Source organism: Ostrinia nubilalis, chromosome 16 (assembly GCF_963855985.1).
Source record: "Ostrinia nubilalis chromosome 16, ilOstNubi1.1, whole genome shotgun sequence".
Classification (NCBI taxonomy): Eukaryota; Metazoa; Arthropoda; class Insecta; order Lepidoptera; family Crambidae; genus Ostrinia; species Ostrinia nubilalis.
Window position 1 is genome coordinate 7,822,388 of NC_087103.1, and position 14,327 is coordinate 7,836,714.

The window sequence follows — 14,327 nt, forward strand, 5'->3', positions numbered from 1 at the left end:
TAGGATTTCATTTAACTATAGGTACTAGAAACCTTCAAGAAAGAGGATGCAGTAATTATATCTGATATCAAACGTCCGCATCAGCATACCGTAAATGACTCTACACACCAACCCTGCCGTCAGCCCAGTGGCTTGGTGTCAACGGCTTTAATACAAAATAAACCTGTTGACGACTTGTAATTTATATGAAAATTTTGACAACATGTCAAAAGTCGACGACACGTCATGTCGGCGGACCGATGGGTTTGTGTAGAATGCATTATCCGCAAAATTCAAGCTACGCTACAGGCTATACTTTGTGGTATGTTATAACAAGAGATGAACTAGTGTATAATTAGCCAAACACAATAATTAAGATCCATTGACATTTAGATTCACCTAAGTTAAGATAATGTCACCCTTTACCATCGTAAACGGTACGATAATACCATCATAATTATTGCCACTACCAGCTCTGCAATTAATGCTATATGTGAATATTATGAACAGACATAAACCCAATTTAACAATATGCAAATCATGTAAGGGAGATTATAAACTGACACTGACACTAACATGTCTGTCAGACTACTTACATAATAACACAGTTCACAGTAATTTTCATTGTCAAAGTGGAAATATAATTTCCAACGTAATATAATTTCTATTAAGTTATACATTAACCTAATTTACATTAACTCTTAACACTTAAATCTAATTTGTTCATGGTACTTATATTTTGATTCAAAGCCACATCAGCTGGATATACTTGTAATACGATCACTGAAATCTGTCCTCAAATGTAAAAGAAATAAAGTATTTCAGTCGCGCCTACAACAATATACAAAGATCGCTCCTGTAATATGATCTTAGAGTAATTTTGGAATCACAAAGCGAACCCTTGCGATCTTTACGTTCAAAGTTACAAATCTGTATCAAATTAAACCCTTACGCGAATACTCGTATCTCTGTAAAAATGTAGAAAAGTTTTTGGGAAAAAACTCAAACACAAAGTTTCTGAATAGCGACGGAAACCGAGTGGAATGCAAACATAACTCTCTCATTCTGCGGTCAGACTCACCTCTGTAGAATCCTAATGAAAATTGTTTGGATTAACGAACAAGAATTTTGTCTAGTGTAACCTAGTTTGCAAGAATTTTTCGACAATGGTTGGTTAGCCTGTTCCACAATTAACGTTGAATTATGAAATCAATGGTGTTTACAAAAGTGCTAATGTAAGGTAGAAGGGGCTACTCCCTAGTTATTCTACACGTCAATTAGTAGTAATATACCTTCAGGTAAGTAAACCCGAAAATCTTCTCAATGTCAAACTTCGATCAAAAATCCCTACTACCCTACATTAACAGTTATATTATTATTATAAATGCTAAACTAACTCGGTCTGTCTGTTACGCTTTCACACCTAAACCACTGAACTAATTTTGATGAAGGTTGTAAGAGCGATAGTTTGAGTCCGAGACTCCTAGGATTGGACAAAGGATAGTTTTTATCTTGGTTTTTGAAACAGAGACGCGTGTGATAATGTTTTTCTATAACAGACAGGCGGGGCAAGCCGTAGGCAAAAGCTAGTACCTAATAATATTAATATTCCATTTTCTTTTCCTTTTAAATGGAAACTTGAGTTGGCCTTCTTTCTTCCTTAAATCCAGCCAAGGCTGAATCTGTCAAAAGTTTCAAATAGCTAAGCCTAAACTTTGTGTTAATTGAACATAAGACATTTTGACAACGATTTTTGAAAAAGACCTTGCTAATTAACTAGAGCTTTGAAGCTTTATTTTAGCCACAATTAAGTAAAATGTTAATACACTAACTTTTTATAGCCAAAATTAAACCTGTCGAGATCGATTTTATCAGGTTATCTCTCATATCTGAAATCAAGTCAACCCTAAAACACAGTTATCAACAGCCTGCAGTAATCACTATACCCAAACAACGTTAGGTAGTCAACAATACCTACATCAGTGATTCCTGCCCGTGATTCCTTTGTGGATTAAACCTGCCGGCGGGTACACCGCGCGTGTTTTGTATCCAATGCCTACTCGGGGAGATGAACAGGCTTGGTATGATTATTTATACAATATCGCACCTGAAACAACTACAATAAGAAGCTAGTGGTTAAATACAAAAACATGTGCCTCAACGTGACATTTTTAAATGAGTTACATTATTATGTACTCACGGCTTGACGTTTCGGCTGCTATGCTGCAGCCGTGGTCACAAGCAGACTGGCGGCTCCCGGCGTCGTTCGGGCGGGTTTGAGGCTGGTTTTAGTGTCACGCGGACTGTCAGTGCGGATCGCTCCGCACAGCCGATTTGTATGAAATGCTAGGGTGCGGAGCGGTTTCTCCGGACCGCATTACTTACTCTAAAACGCTCCCTAGAAGTTCATACAGATTGGCCGTGCGGAGCGGGTCCGCACCGGACGGTCCGCGTGACGCTAAAACCAGCCTGAATATTTTCAACTAGAGTTCTGTTTACGTTTATGGTGTCGTGTCGTCTGTACATAAATTTACTAATTTTAGGATGACGATGATACGTTTACACTGTGGTTGTAAACTACCAATCATCAAGAATGGTTAAATTTGATTTTATTACTTTATATTAATGGTTCATGTCATTTTACAAATACTTAATTAATCCAAAACATCGTCAAGTACCTACCTGGAAATAATTTTAAACGATGAAAACTGAAATCTCTTATAATGGTATTGCAATGAAGAGGAATCTAATTTCGTTATATTATGGACATTTAATTTTTTACAAAATTAATATCAGTTTAATGAAACAATCTCTAAAATGCAAATAATAACAGTACCTACATAAACATCAGAAACGAATGAATGTAAATTTTCATACTACCTATCCCTAACACTAACACTTTAAAACTAAAAGAAAGAATTAAAAACAAAATTAATACGATTAAAATAAAATCAAAACCAACCAAGCATTTTTAACATAATCAGAGTAAAATTTGGTACAAGTAATATCTCATCGTCCGAAACTATCAATATTATTAATTTAAATCAGCTTATTATCGCTAAGTATTAACTGACAATTATTCGGTAAAATAGCGCTTCGTCAAAGAGAGACTTGTAATGTGCTTGTAACATGTTGATACACAGTTAGTACACCTATTTATAGACTTTATAGGTACATTAGGGTGGAGCGAAAATTTTTTTTTCAGATATCTGTAATGTAATAGTCAAAATTTTGTGCCTTTGGCTTAAATGAAGTCATGCAAAATATTAATCAATTCGGTTTAGAGTAACTGCCTCCGCATCGACACTGAATTTATAAAAAAAGTTGGTTTTAGACCTCACTTAGGCGCCACATATCTGTGCAATATTTCAATAAAATACTATTTTTTTATCACAAATCTTTTACTGATATGCTATATTTTCAATGTAAAATACACAAAAAAGCCAGGCTTTGGGTTTATAATTTTAATAAGGGCGTGAGAGAGCGCGAGAAGAGAATTTTTTCTGGCCCTTTTCGCGACTCGCGTCTTTGTCAGATAGTCTACTGGAAAAGCTCCGGAAACATGTGAGAAACTGCCTATCTATAAATTTGAACAAATTGAAGAACAAATGTGATCAGAAATGGCCAATTATCTGAGTACTGATCAGCAGAACTCGCATAAAATTGCTTAGGCGGTAATTAGGCGTATTCTCACAAAATCTCGCAATAATATCTCCTGGTGAATTGTAACATGCCCGTTAGATCACACGAGCGTACCGAATACTACGTTTGTATTGTAGAAACTTAAAATCCAATAGAAATTTTGATACCTCTGGCTAAAATTGTGGTTAAAGTCTATGCTTCTTCCTGGTTTTTGATTAAGACAAAACCATCATGCAAAGATGGCACCCGTCATCTGTTTAAAATTATTATGGCCTCGAGAGGCCTGCCAGATACCCTATGAAAGATTAAAGAACTAGTTACCCGGAGAAAAAGCTATTACGATTATCCTGATAGCAGTCTTCTTACGATGTCAGAGAGCTGGCCGCTCGTCGCATACTAAAGTCACACAGTACGAGTCACCCTTCAATACCTAGAATTTTTTAAGTACTAGTGATACACTTTAATGCTATTTTATATATTTATTTAATTTACTTAACCAAACAGCCGCTTTTGAGATATTTATTTGACTAAGAAATTGAGCACATTGTCAAATCTGATGGTGAGAGCAAACCTTTGTTTTAAGGCTTCTCTACCTCACTCAAGCTGTTGAGGGACTTGTGAAGATTACGATCAAAGATTCTATTTCTCACTGCATCCAGAAAGTCACTAATAAGGTGCAATAAAAGTCAAGTTGGAATCGCGAAACGTGATGCCTAAATTTTGATCAAAAAAAGGATTTTCAAGCATAATAATTAAAGTAATTTATCTAATTCTTGTATGTATTTCTTGTTATATTACCTTAGTAAATATCTAATTTATGAATTATCTGTCATTTAATACCTTCTTACTAATAAATAGAGCGCAATATTTCACCTTAGACGACTTTCAACTTTAAATAAAATTTTAAAATTTTGAAGTCACTGCGGAGGCAGAAGATATTCATTAAATGGGATAAAAAATTACAGTTATTTATACTTTCATATAAGGCATAAATCCCCCCCTATTAGAAGTTCGAAACTAAAAAAAAATTTTTTCCCATACAACCGTGCTCCACCCTAAGGTACATACTACACTCGTAATAGATTATACGTAACCTATCTAATAGGTGGAGCTTCTCTACGCGCCTACAAATTGTATCCCATCAAAAACAATACTTGTCAAAAAAACCAAGTCTCGCAACTCAGTTGTTCTACGGTAAAAAGTTGTGAGATCCATGTAATACCAAGTCCAGGCCAGGAAATCTTTAACGTTTTACATAAATTATTGACTTGGCCATCGCACTAAATAATTTAATTTACACGTGTTTTCATGCGATGGCCAAGTCAATATATTTATGTAAAACGTTAAAGATTTCCTGGCCTGGACTTGGTATTACATGGATCTCACAACTTTTTACCGTAGAACAACTGAGTTGCGAGACTTGGTTTTTTTGACAAGTATTGTTTTTGATGGGATCTCATTTCTTTTTGAGCAGTTATGTATCTAGAAAACTGGACCGAAATTGAAAAATTTTACTCGACTTGGCGGTTGCACTACCGTGCCCCCAAATATTTTAGTTTTTCCTTGATTCATACACCAAACACTACTTATATTCCAAATTTGAAGCTTCTAGGTCTGCTAGAAGTGCCTTAGAATTTTGATGATCGGTGAGTCAGTGAGTCAGTGAGTGACAAAATTAAGTAACTTTGACCCGTTATAATTCTTAAACTACTGGTTCAAATTGAATGAAATTTTAAATATACCGTGTCTTTACAATGCCTGCATAGCTAATGAAAATTCAGCCTTCTAGTTTTATCCACAACGAAGTTACAGGCAGTCGAAAATGGCCTGAATTGCTTCGAGAAAAGGATGGTACGGCCGTGCCGCTTTTTTGCTCGACTTGGTGGGGGCACTACCGTGCCCCCAGATAAGAACTAGACTGAAATAAATAATTTTGATTTTGATTGTATTTTTGAGTTAGTGTCTATTTTTTTAGGTTTGAAATGTTCGAATGTTAACATCGCGTCCCAGAACTTTTTAAACAGCAGTTAACGTGGATATTGTTTTTAGCAAGAGCATTAAAAGGACCTAAAACCAAACTTACACATTTGTTTCAACATTTTTTTTCAGCAGCAGACAAACTAATGGCCTGGTATAAATAATACCAACCCAACAGTACATTACAACCTAGAACCATTTTTTCTTCGACCCTCCCGTACATACAGGGTGTAACTTTTATGTTTCATTAAACAAGAAAAATTGCTTCTATTGCACAAATGCAACTTTCCCCAAGACACTAAAATTCTAATATAAAAAAAAGCTTTCCATAATTTTTTTTATCGGCAGTCACTTTGTATACAGGGTGTTAGGTAAATGGGTATATGAGCCGACACTAGCCCATGTTAACATGTGCATATAAATGGTATGGTGAAGTCAGAAAATTGATATCATCATTTTAATTATTTTATTTTCATACAAATCTGATTTTATAAATTTTATTTTGTATGAAAATTTAAAAAATTAAAATGATGATATCAAATTTCTGACTTCACCATACCATTTATATGCACATGTTAACATGGGCTAGTGTCGGCTCATATACCCATTTACCTAACATCCTGTATATGAATTAGATTTTCGTCCTGCAGGAAAAGTATTAGTATTTTAGTAGTAGAATCAACCCTTTTTGTTTGATCGAGTATAAACTACATCCTATATTTTTTATGAGTTGGTTATGGCTGTATGAGTTATATTAGTTACGCAATTTAAAAGTAATAAATCTTAGAACAAAACAACATTGACTCTCACTAATTGAATGAAGCAGTGTCAATAGGCCAACTTTTAAATGAAAAAGTTTTAGATGTAGACTCATTTACATCTACGCCCTAAAATAACATAGGTACTAAATAAAATTAAGAGTAATGGATTTTGTTTCCTAGACAGTTTTAGCACAGTATGCTGATTTCAAACTGTTAATCCGTCAATACTAAATTAGTTGATATCGTAGTTAGTGGCATTAATATCCGTATTGTAAACTTTTCACGCTTAAGAGTAGGCGCACACCGTTGATTTTTCGTCGGCCGATAGTTTAGTCGGGCAGTTGATCAGTATGGGCATTGGGCATGTGTGGGAGTGCGCACACTACGCCGATTCGATTTGGCCGATTCTTCATACAAAATAAAATCGGGCCCAACTATCGGCCAACTAAAAATCAACGGTGTGCGCCTACTCTCAACCACTGAATTGCCAGATGAAATTCGGCATAAAGGTATTAGTTTGAGTCGTAGAGGATAGAGTTTATGATCACAGGATCATGGTCACTATTTTGTTGGGAATTAAAATTAGTTTTGTACTGCAGATAAAATATGCGGTATTATTCAATATCAGTTACGCGGTTTTGCACTATCGCCGACGAATAATTTTTATCCCGGTTTTTTAAAAATGTTCACGCGCATGATATGCACAGCATAGCGACAAACCAAATCTACGCGGGCGAAGCCGCGGGCAAGAGATAGTATCTTACTTAATCAACATTTCCTTTTATGTATAAAATTACTTCGAAAACGCCTTGATTGTGTTATATTGGTCGTCCAATTATATTGAATAGATACGAAGCTCGGTTAATTCTTGGAATCTGATCATTATTGCTTAAAGAGAGTTTACGACCACTTTTACGGGTAACAGCACATCAAGCTAAGTACTCTGCCATCTTTTGTAGTTGTATTAAGAGCTATTTTTGCAACGAAAATGTATACTCTGATGTACTAACTCCATAAGTTTGCTAAGGGCCGATTTTTCAATCGTCAGATATCTTTTAATTGAAGAATAAACTTGTCATTTTGACACATTTCCCATACTGAAACTGTCAATATGCCAAACTTATTCTTCAATTAAAAATTATCCGACGATTGAAAATCAGTCCTAAGTTTTATTATGTCTTAGTATGTAGGTATTTATATTAATGGTTTATTCCGCACATACTAATGAATAGAAATATAATGTAAATAAGGCTGAAAAGCTTTTATGATTTTAGCAAAATGTAATTTTATAGATATTTCTATACCTATTTTGATTATATTTGAATAGCATGTGTTTTAAAGCCAGTTAGTTACTTAAACGTAACTACAAAAGCTTTTATAGACTTAGCTTTGGTCCAGAAAGCATTGGATAATCTGAAAGCAAAGCCTACATTTGGGATATTTTATCTTTCGTTCCAACATTAATTTTTATATTGTTCGATGATCCATTAACCTAATTGTCCTAAAAAAGGATTACAAAAGATTAAAGATTTCATTTCTTCGTTAAAGAAGTCGTATTTTTTCGATGTTTGACTTCTTTATGCTATTGAAAGATTTTAGAGTAGGTACTTAGATTAATATGAATCGGGAATAATTTTAGTCTCATAATCTACCTGTATTTTTCCAGGTGAATGAAAATTATTGGAAAATCTTCAACACAATGTTATGCCGATCGTATTTTTTTATGATTTTCATATCTAACGAATTCACATTATAAGATTTAATCCTATTACTTTCTGTTACCCTGCTTTTACGTAGTTACTTTAGAAATGGCGTACTTTGGGCTATTCACTGAGTCCCACACGTCAGTTAGTAAGATCCGATAAGTATATAGAATATTCACTGATTTATTTCAATGTGATTTCTGCAAAAAGGCTTTTAAAGATGAGGGATCCATCCATTTTCGTAGCAAAAAAGCACTTATTTATCTTAAATTTAAAGCCACAGTGCTTAGCTTGATAACCGTCGTCTGTATTTTCTCCGGTACTTAGTTCTCGCACAAATAATTATATGTATATGTTGAATCCGAAACAAATAACGTTGAGAATTCATTGTGATTTGGCAGGTATATTGATTTCGTGTATAAACTCTAGCTACATTTAGATATGGATTAATCTGTTAGATAACTAATCTCATGACATAATATTTTTGTGACACTCGTAATACCTAATCTAATCTGGTAACCTTTTGTTGAATTAATTTTCCTTTAACTAACTAGTCTACTTATTGAATAAAAGTTCAGTAACTGTCACTTTTTCCCATAATGATCAGCCTATCAGATCTGTTTTTTATTTATGACCAATCTGGGACTTAACTCTACCCTTTCACCATTAAATCCGCAAAGTGCGAGGTCAAAAAAGGTCGTATTATTTTTGGACACGTAACTATTTTCGTATAATCACGTACACTCGCCTAAACCTTATTAAAAGCGTTTTAGCGATATATCCAATTCCTACTCAATTTTAGCAATTGTGTTAAAAATATTCAAATTCTAAAACCAATAATCCTTCCAGAGTGACGTTGTAGCGCTGATATAAATAAAACATGTGATCAGATAAAATTCCCTGAAAACATGGGCGTTGACCCTGATTAAGGCCGTAGTAAAGCATACGGGTTCCGTATCTCTACCAGGGGTTCCCAAACTTATTTTGTTTACTGCCCACTTTGAGAATAGATTATTTTAAAAAAATGGGGGCTATGTTTTTACCTATTTTAAAACTATAACTTCAAACGCCCCGATTTTTTTCTGAGTTTCTTACCGTTTAAGCTTGCAGCGCCCACAAATGGGCGTTATTGCCCACTTTGGGAAAGACTGCTCTATAAATAAACCCCAAAGGATTTTCCAGAGTGGTACTCTTACGGTGGTGTTCAGTTTAGTGTTATTTTTATTTCCTTATATCAAGGATTCGGATCTTACAAGAGGTAACTCGTTCTATTGATATTACGATGGGTAGGATTTTTGATGTTCTTTTTACAGCACACCCCTCATAAGTTTAAGAATGTAATGCTTCAAAGACGTACGAAGCTTAGTACCTAAAAGTAATTTGGAAACATTTTAACAATATGGAGACATTTTGTGACCACTAGAAATTGACAATGACTAAACTCGTACTTAGTAAATCAATATAAAGAAAGTTACTAGCTGTTATTAGAGTCGCATTTAAAACTTTTAAATAACTTAAAAACATCTAATTGCTTATAAGAGGGATTTTCTCAGGATTTCTCATAAGTATAGATTATGACTGTCAGTAGTGGATATAAAATATATCAGAAACACCTTGTCCATATAACACTCGGGTTCCTCTTTATAGGACAAGGGTGCTTCGCGAAACATATAAAAATATTTCTTAATAAATATTTATGAATACAATACCGGGAAATTTATGGTTGCTATAAGATATGCCGTATTTGCGGAAGTAAAAATTCATGTTTGTTACATCTCCGTGATGAACGTTAGAATGAAAAAAATCAATTTAACCCTTAATTCGACGACGTGCGATATACTTCCCATTGAACGAAAATAAATCTCCGTAAAAAAATTGACCGTATATCTTGAACTCAAGGTGTTTATTTGCTCCCTGAACTATCTAACTATGCTGTCAAAAATCAGCAAGGCACCAATATCGATGAGACGCGAGCAATCTCCAATATTATGACGGGGAGGAAGGGCCCGCTGTGCGGGCTCTCGGTAAATTGCATTTTATTCATTATTTTACGGCTTAATACTCTTGTAATATTATTAAAAACTATAGATAGGATACCTGCAAAGCTACTCACAATGTATTTACTGTCATACAGAGTTTTGTTTTCGTTTTACGACACCTATAACTTGCATGTCCAGTATACTTCCCGTCGTCGAATTACTAGTAAAGTAACTGCTAAATACTATGTCCAGTATTCTTCCCGTTGCCAAATTGTTAGAAAATTAACTTTTGTGGTTTTTGATAATAATATTTTAGGGATCCACACATAATATGTTTTCTGCCTCACTATGTACCGTTTTTCAGAGTTTCAACTCTAAAAAACAAGCCTTAGTAGCATTGGTGCCGCCTAACACTACTCCTTTTCATATAAATACTGGTTTTCATCAGAAAATTGTTCTTCTCACCCTGCTTTTCCATCAGTTCTTGCATAGAGCGCATGAATATAGACAGCTAAATCTTTAACTCTGTCTTACTCGAGGGAATAATGCCAGAGGCATGGAACAGAAGCGTGGTGGTACCCTTATTCAAGAAAGGGGATAACACCTTACTGAAGAATTATAGTCCCATCACGCTTTCGAGCCATATCTACAAGTTTTTATGCGAGGATTATTACATGCCGGTGTCCGAGAAGTCTTTGTAACCATAAACCACATCCATACGCTGCGGCAGGGTTATACAGAATACCAAAGAGTATTACTTGCCATAACGCTTGGCGTACGTGGACTATGAGGAGGCTTTCGATTTGATTGAAGCTTGAGCAGTGCTGTAGTCTTTCCAGAGAGCTTTCGTATTGACCCTTGGTGCTGAAGTGCTTGCACAAAACGCCACCTTGATGGCGGTCAAGTGCAGGAGAAGAAATCAGCAACAGGTCCAAGTGTTTTACCAGTAATCACATAATGACACCTACTGAAAGGTTACTTCTCACAATAAACCCTCTCTATATCACAGCATGACATGGAGAGGGCTGTGCTTGGTGTTTCTGTGCGACATCTAATGAGGAGATCCATAAAAGAACTAAAATCACTGATATAGCCTTATGGATTAGCATGCTGAAGTGGCAATGGGCAGGGCGCACATCACTTAGAACTGATGGCTGATGGCTACAGCAAGGTTCTAGTATGGAGGCAACGTGCCGACGACCGCTGCGTGGGAGATCCACCCACAAGGTGGACAGATGAACCCGTAAAGGTAGCAGGAAGGCGCAGGATACAGGACGACTATCAGATTGGCCGGTTGTTAGCCCACTTGCCAACCTGATAATCATTGGGGGAGGATAATGTTCATTAGTGGACGTCATAAAGCTGAAATTATTATGATGATAATTAATATTTTATTACGGAACCACTTGTTTCTTTTTTCTGTCTCTTCGACAACGGGAAGTATACTGGACATGGTTGGAGAGCGTCACTTTCTTATGAACTTGGCAATGTCCAGTATACTGGACATAGGTTTTTCAGGAAACTGAAATAGTTAGATTTTTTTGGGTATTTTTTCTGGAGTCCCATACAAGCTAAGAAACGAAATCTGTAACTGTTTTATAAATTTAACTAAAAAAAAATTCCGTCGAATGAAGGGTTAAAATGTTTTTTAGGAAGGCTCGTAAATGTTTTAGCACGTTTCGTAATGAACCTAATACCTCACATTCCACATCTTGTAAGGAAATTAGTCGCATTCTTACAAGTATGACATCGACTTACCTATATGCTATAGGTACCACATAAAAACATAATTATACAAGAGTACCTACCTTTACATGTAGGTAGGTAACGTAGGCCACACTTGAGACTAGGAAAATACTCAATAAAGTTTTGGAGACGATTTTTCTTAGTAAAGATAAGTAATATTATTACAGGAACTAGTAAGGTACTGATTTAATCAAGTCTTAATATTATTTAGTCCTACTACAAAAGAAAATATTTGAAAATTTTTTAAAATATTTTTCGTGAGTAATGTATATTTTTTGTATTATGATTCCTAAAACTTCTAAAACTTTCAAGGTCATGGATACTTGTGAAAATATCAGAAGCACGTTTTATGAGCAAGCCTTTGAGACCCTTTTTAATTTAAAAGGTCTAACAAAAAGGCTAACTTAGGGCATTTTCGCACAGTAGAGATTGGATGGTAACAGAAGGATTATATTATATGACAATCATGACACGTATAAGAATAGATATGTCACACGCATGATCGCCGCGTTGATGTGTGCCGCATGACTGAAGATCTCGTGGAGCTGAGAAAATACACGTATTAGATTCCTTGAAAAAACCATAGAATAAGTTATAGTACCACAAGACATAGCTGGTACAAAGTAAGTACTTAATAGTAAAACAAATGAACTATGAATTTTTAAAACAATGTGTTTTAATTGCCAGTTAAGTTATACATACCTATTTCCACCTTAGGCAGTTCAATTTTTTTTAGTTACCTACTTTAAAAATGTTTAGATGAGAGGCGACTCTTAACGCCAGAAAACTTATTTTACGTGTAGGAGTTTGATTGAACCAAAGGACATCAAATGATGGCAAAAGCATCCTGAAGGATTTCCACAACGACCAGTCCTACGCTGCCCGTATCCAGGTGCTTCCCGTGACTTTCACTAGGAGTCTTTCAGTGACTTGGCTCATTTTTAGCTTGGTCCACCGGCCAAGTCGCTGTATTGAATTTAGCCCGACGGATAGCCCGACGGATTAGCAAGCTGAAGTGGCAGTGGGCAGGGCACATAGTACGCAGAACTGACGGCCGATGGAGCAGCAAGGTTCTGGAATGGAGGCCACGTACCGGAAAACGCAGCGTTGGACGTCCACCCACAAGGTGGACCGACGACCTGATAAAGGTAGCAGGAAGGCGCTGGATGCAGGCCGCTACCAACTGTGCGATGTGGAAGACATTGGGGGAGGCCTATGTACAGCAGTGGACGTCCTATGACTGAAATGATGATGATGACAGATTTTTGACGTATATTATAATTAAAGTAAGATGGTGCAACCCAGCCTTAATTATTAGGTACTACAAAACGGTCCTGCACCAGCAGCGCCTCTTTTATTACCCGCCAGCAGTGCCATTACGAATTAATTACTTTTCTTTGCAAGTCTAAATTATGGGTAATAAATCCCTACTAATATTAGAAATGCGAAAGTAACTCTGTCTATTGTGCCGCTGTCACGCCACAACTACTTTAGAGTTACTTTCGCATTTATACGTAAAAAAGGAACATAGGATAGTTTTTATCCCGGTTTTTGGACGCGCGCGATATTGTTTTTCTGTGACAGACAAAATTCCACGCGGGCGAAGCTGCGGGCAAAAGCTAGTTAAATATAATGCTTGTCATCCAGCTGAACAATAGAAAGTCATTGTAGCAAGTCTTCTGTCTGTATCGTTACTTATGTTTACGAGTTGTGGTTAGTTGATTTTAAGAGTAGTCTAGTCTAGCTAAAATATAAAATTACAATTGCAAAGGAAACACAAATTGAAATAAGTGTAAAGAGAAATGCATTTTATTTCTGTACGTTATTGAAATAGCTTTTGAATTTGATTTATTTTTAAAAAACGTGGCTTATACTCTTCTTACTGTAATTTAATTCAAATTATGTAAAATAAAAAAATCGTTTGTGCATTAACACGTTAGAACTCCAATAATTATTCTCAAATAAAATTCTTGAAGGTTTTTACTTACGAGTACAGTGTTACATTCAATTAATTGTCATGTAGATTTTAAAAAGCATGTTTTATTCCTCGTAACTTTAGTCATAATATCAACATTCTTCAACAGTATACACTGTAGAATAAATATTCCATGTATACTGTCGTCTGGAGTATTGGAATGTACGACCTTCAAGCTAAATCGACAACTGTGTAAATAAAGGAACGAAAACTGTATAATCGTATACTTTAAAGAACGTAATAGAGACAATAACTAAATAATACTGCGGATATTTAAAAACCATAATGTAAGATTCTAACCGTACCTATGTATTATTGTTAGGGCCGGAAGACGTATTGTGGATAGGGCTCCCACTAGGAGGACCGACGATCTAGAGAAGGTCGCGAGATGTACTTACTTGGATTCATGCAGCGCAGGGCATTGTGAAAATCCTTGGCGGAGACCTTTGTCCAGCAGATGTCATTATTTTGGCTGAAACGAATGTAAAATTGTGTTTGTGCCAATATTCCAATTATTAGTTCCAAATACTAATTAGTTGGATTCATTAATCACGGATAAAAGCTT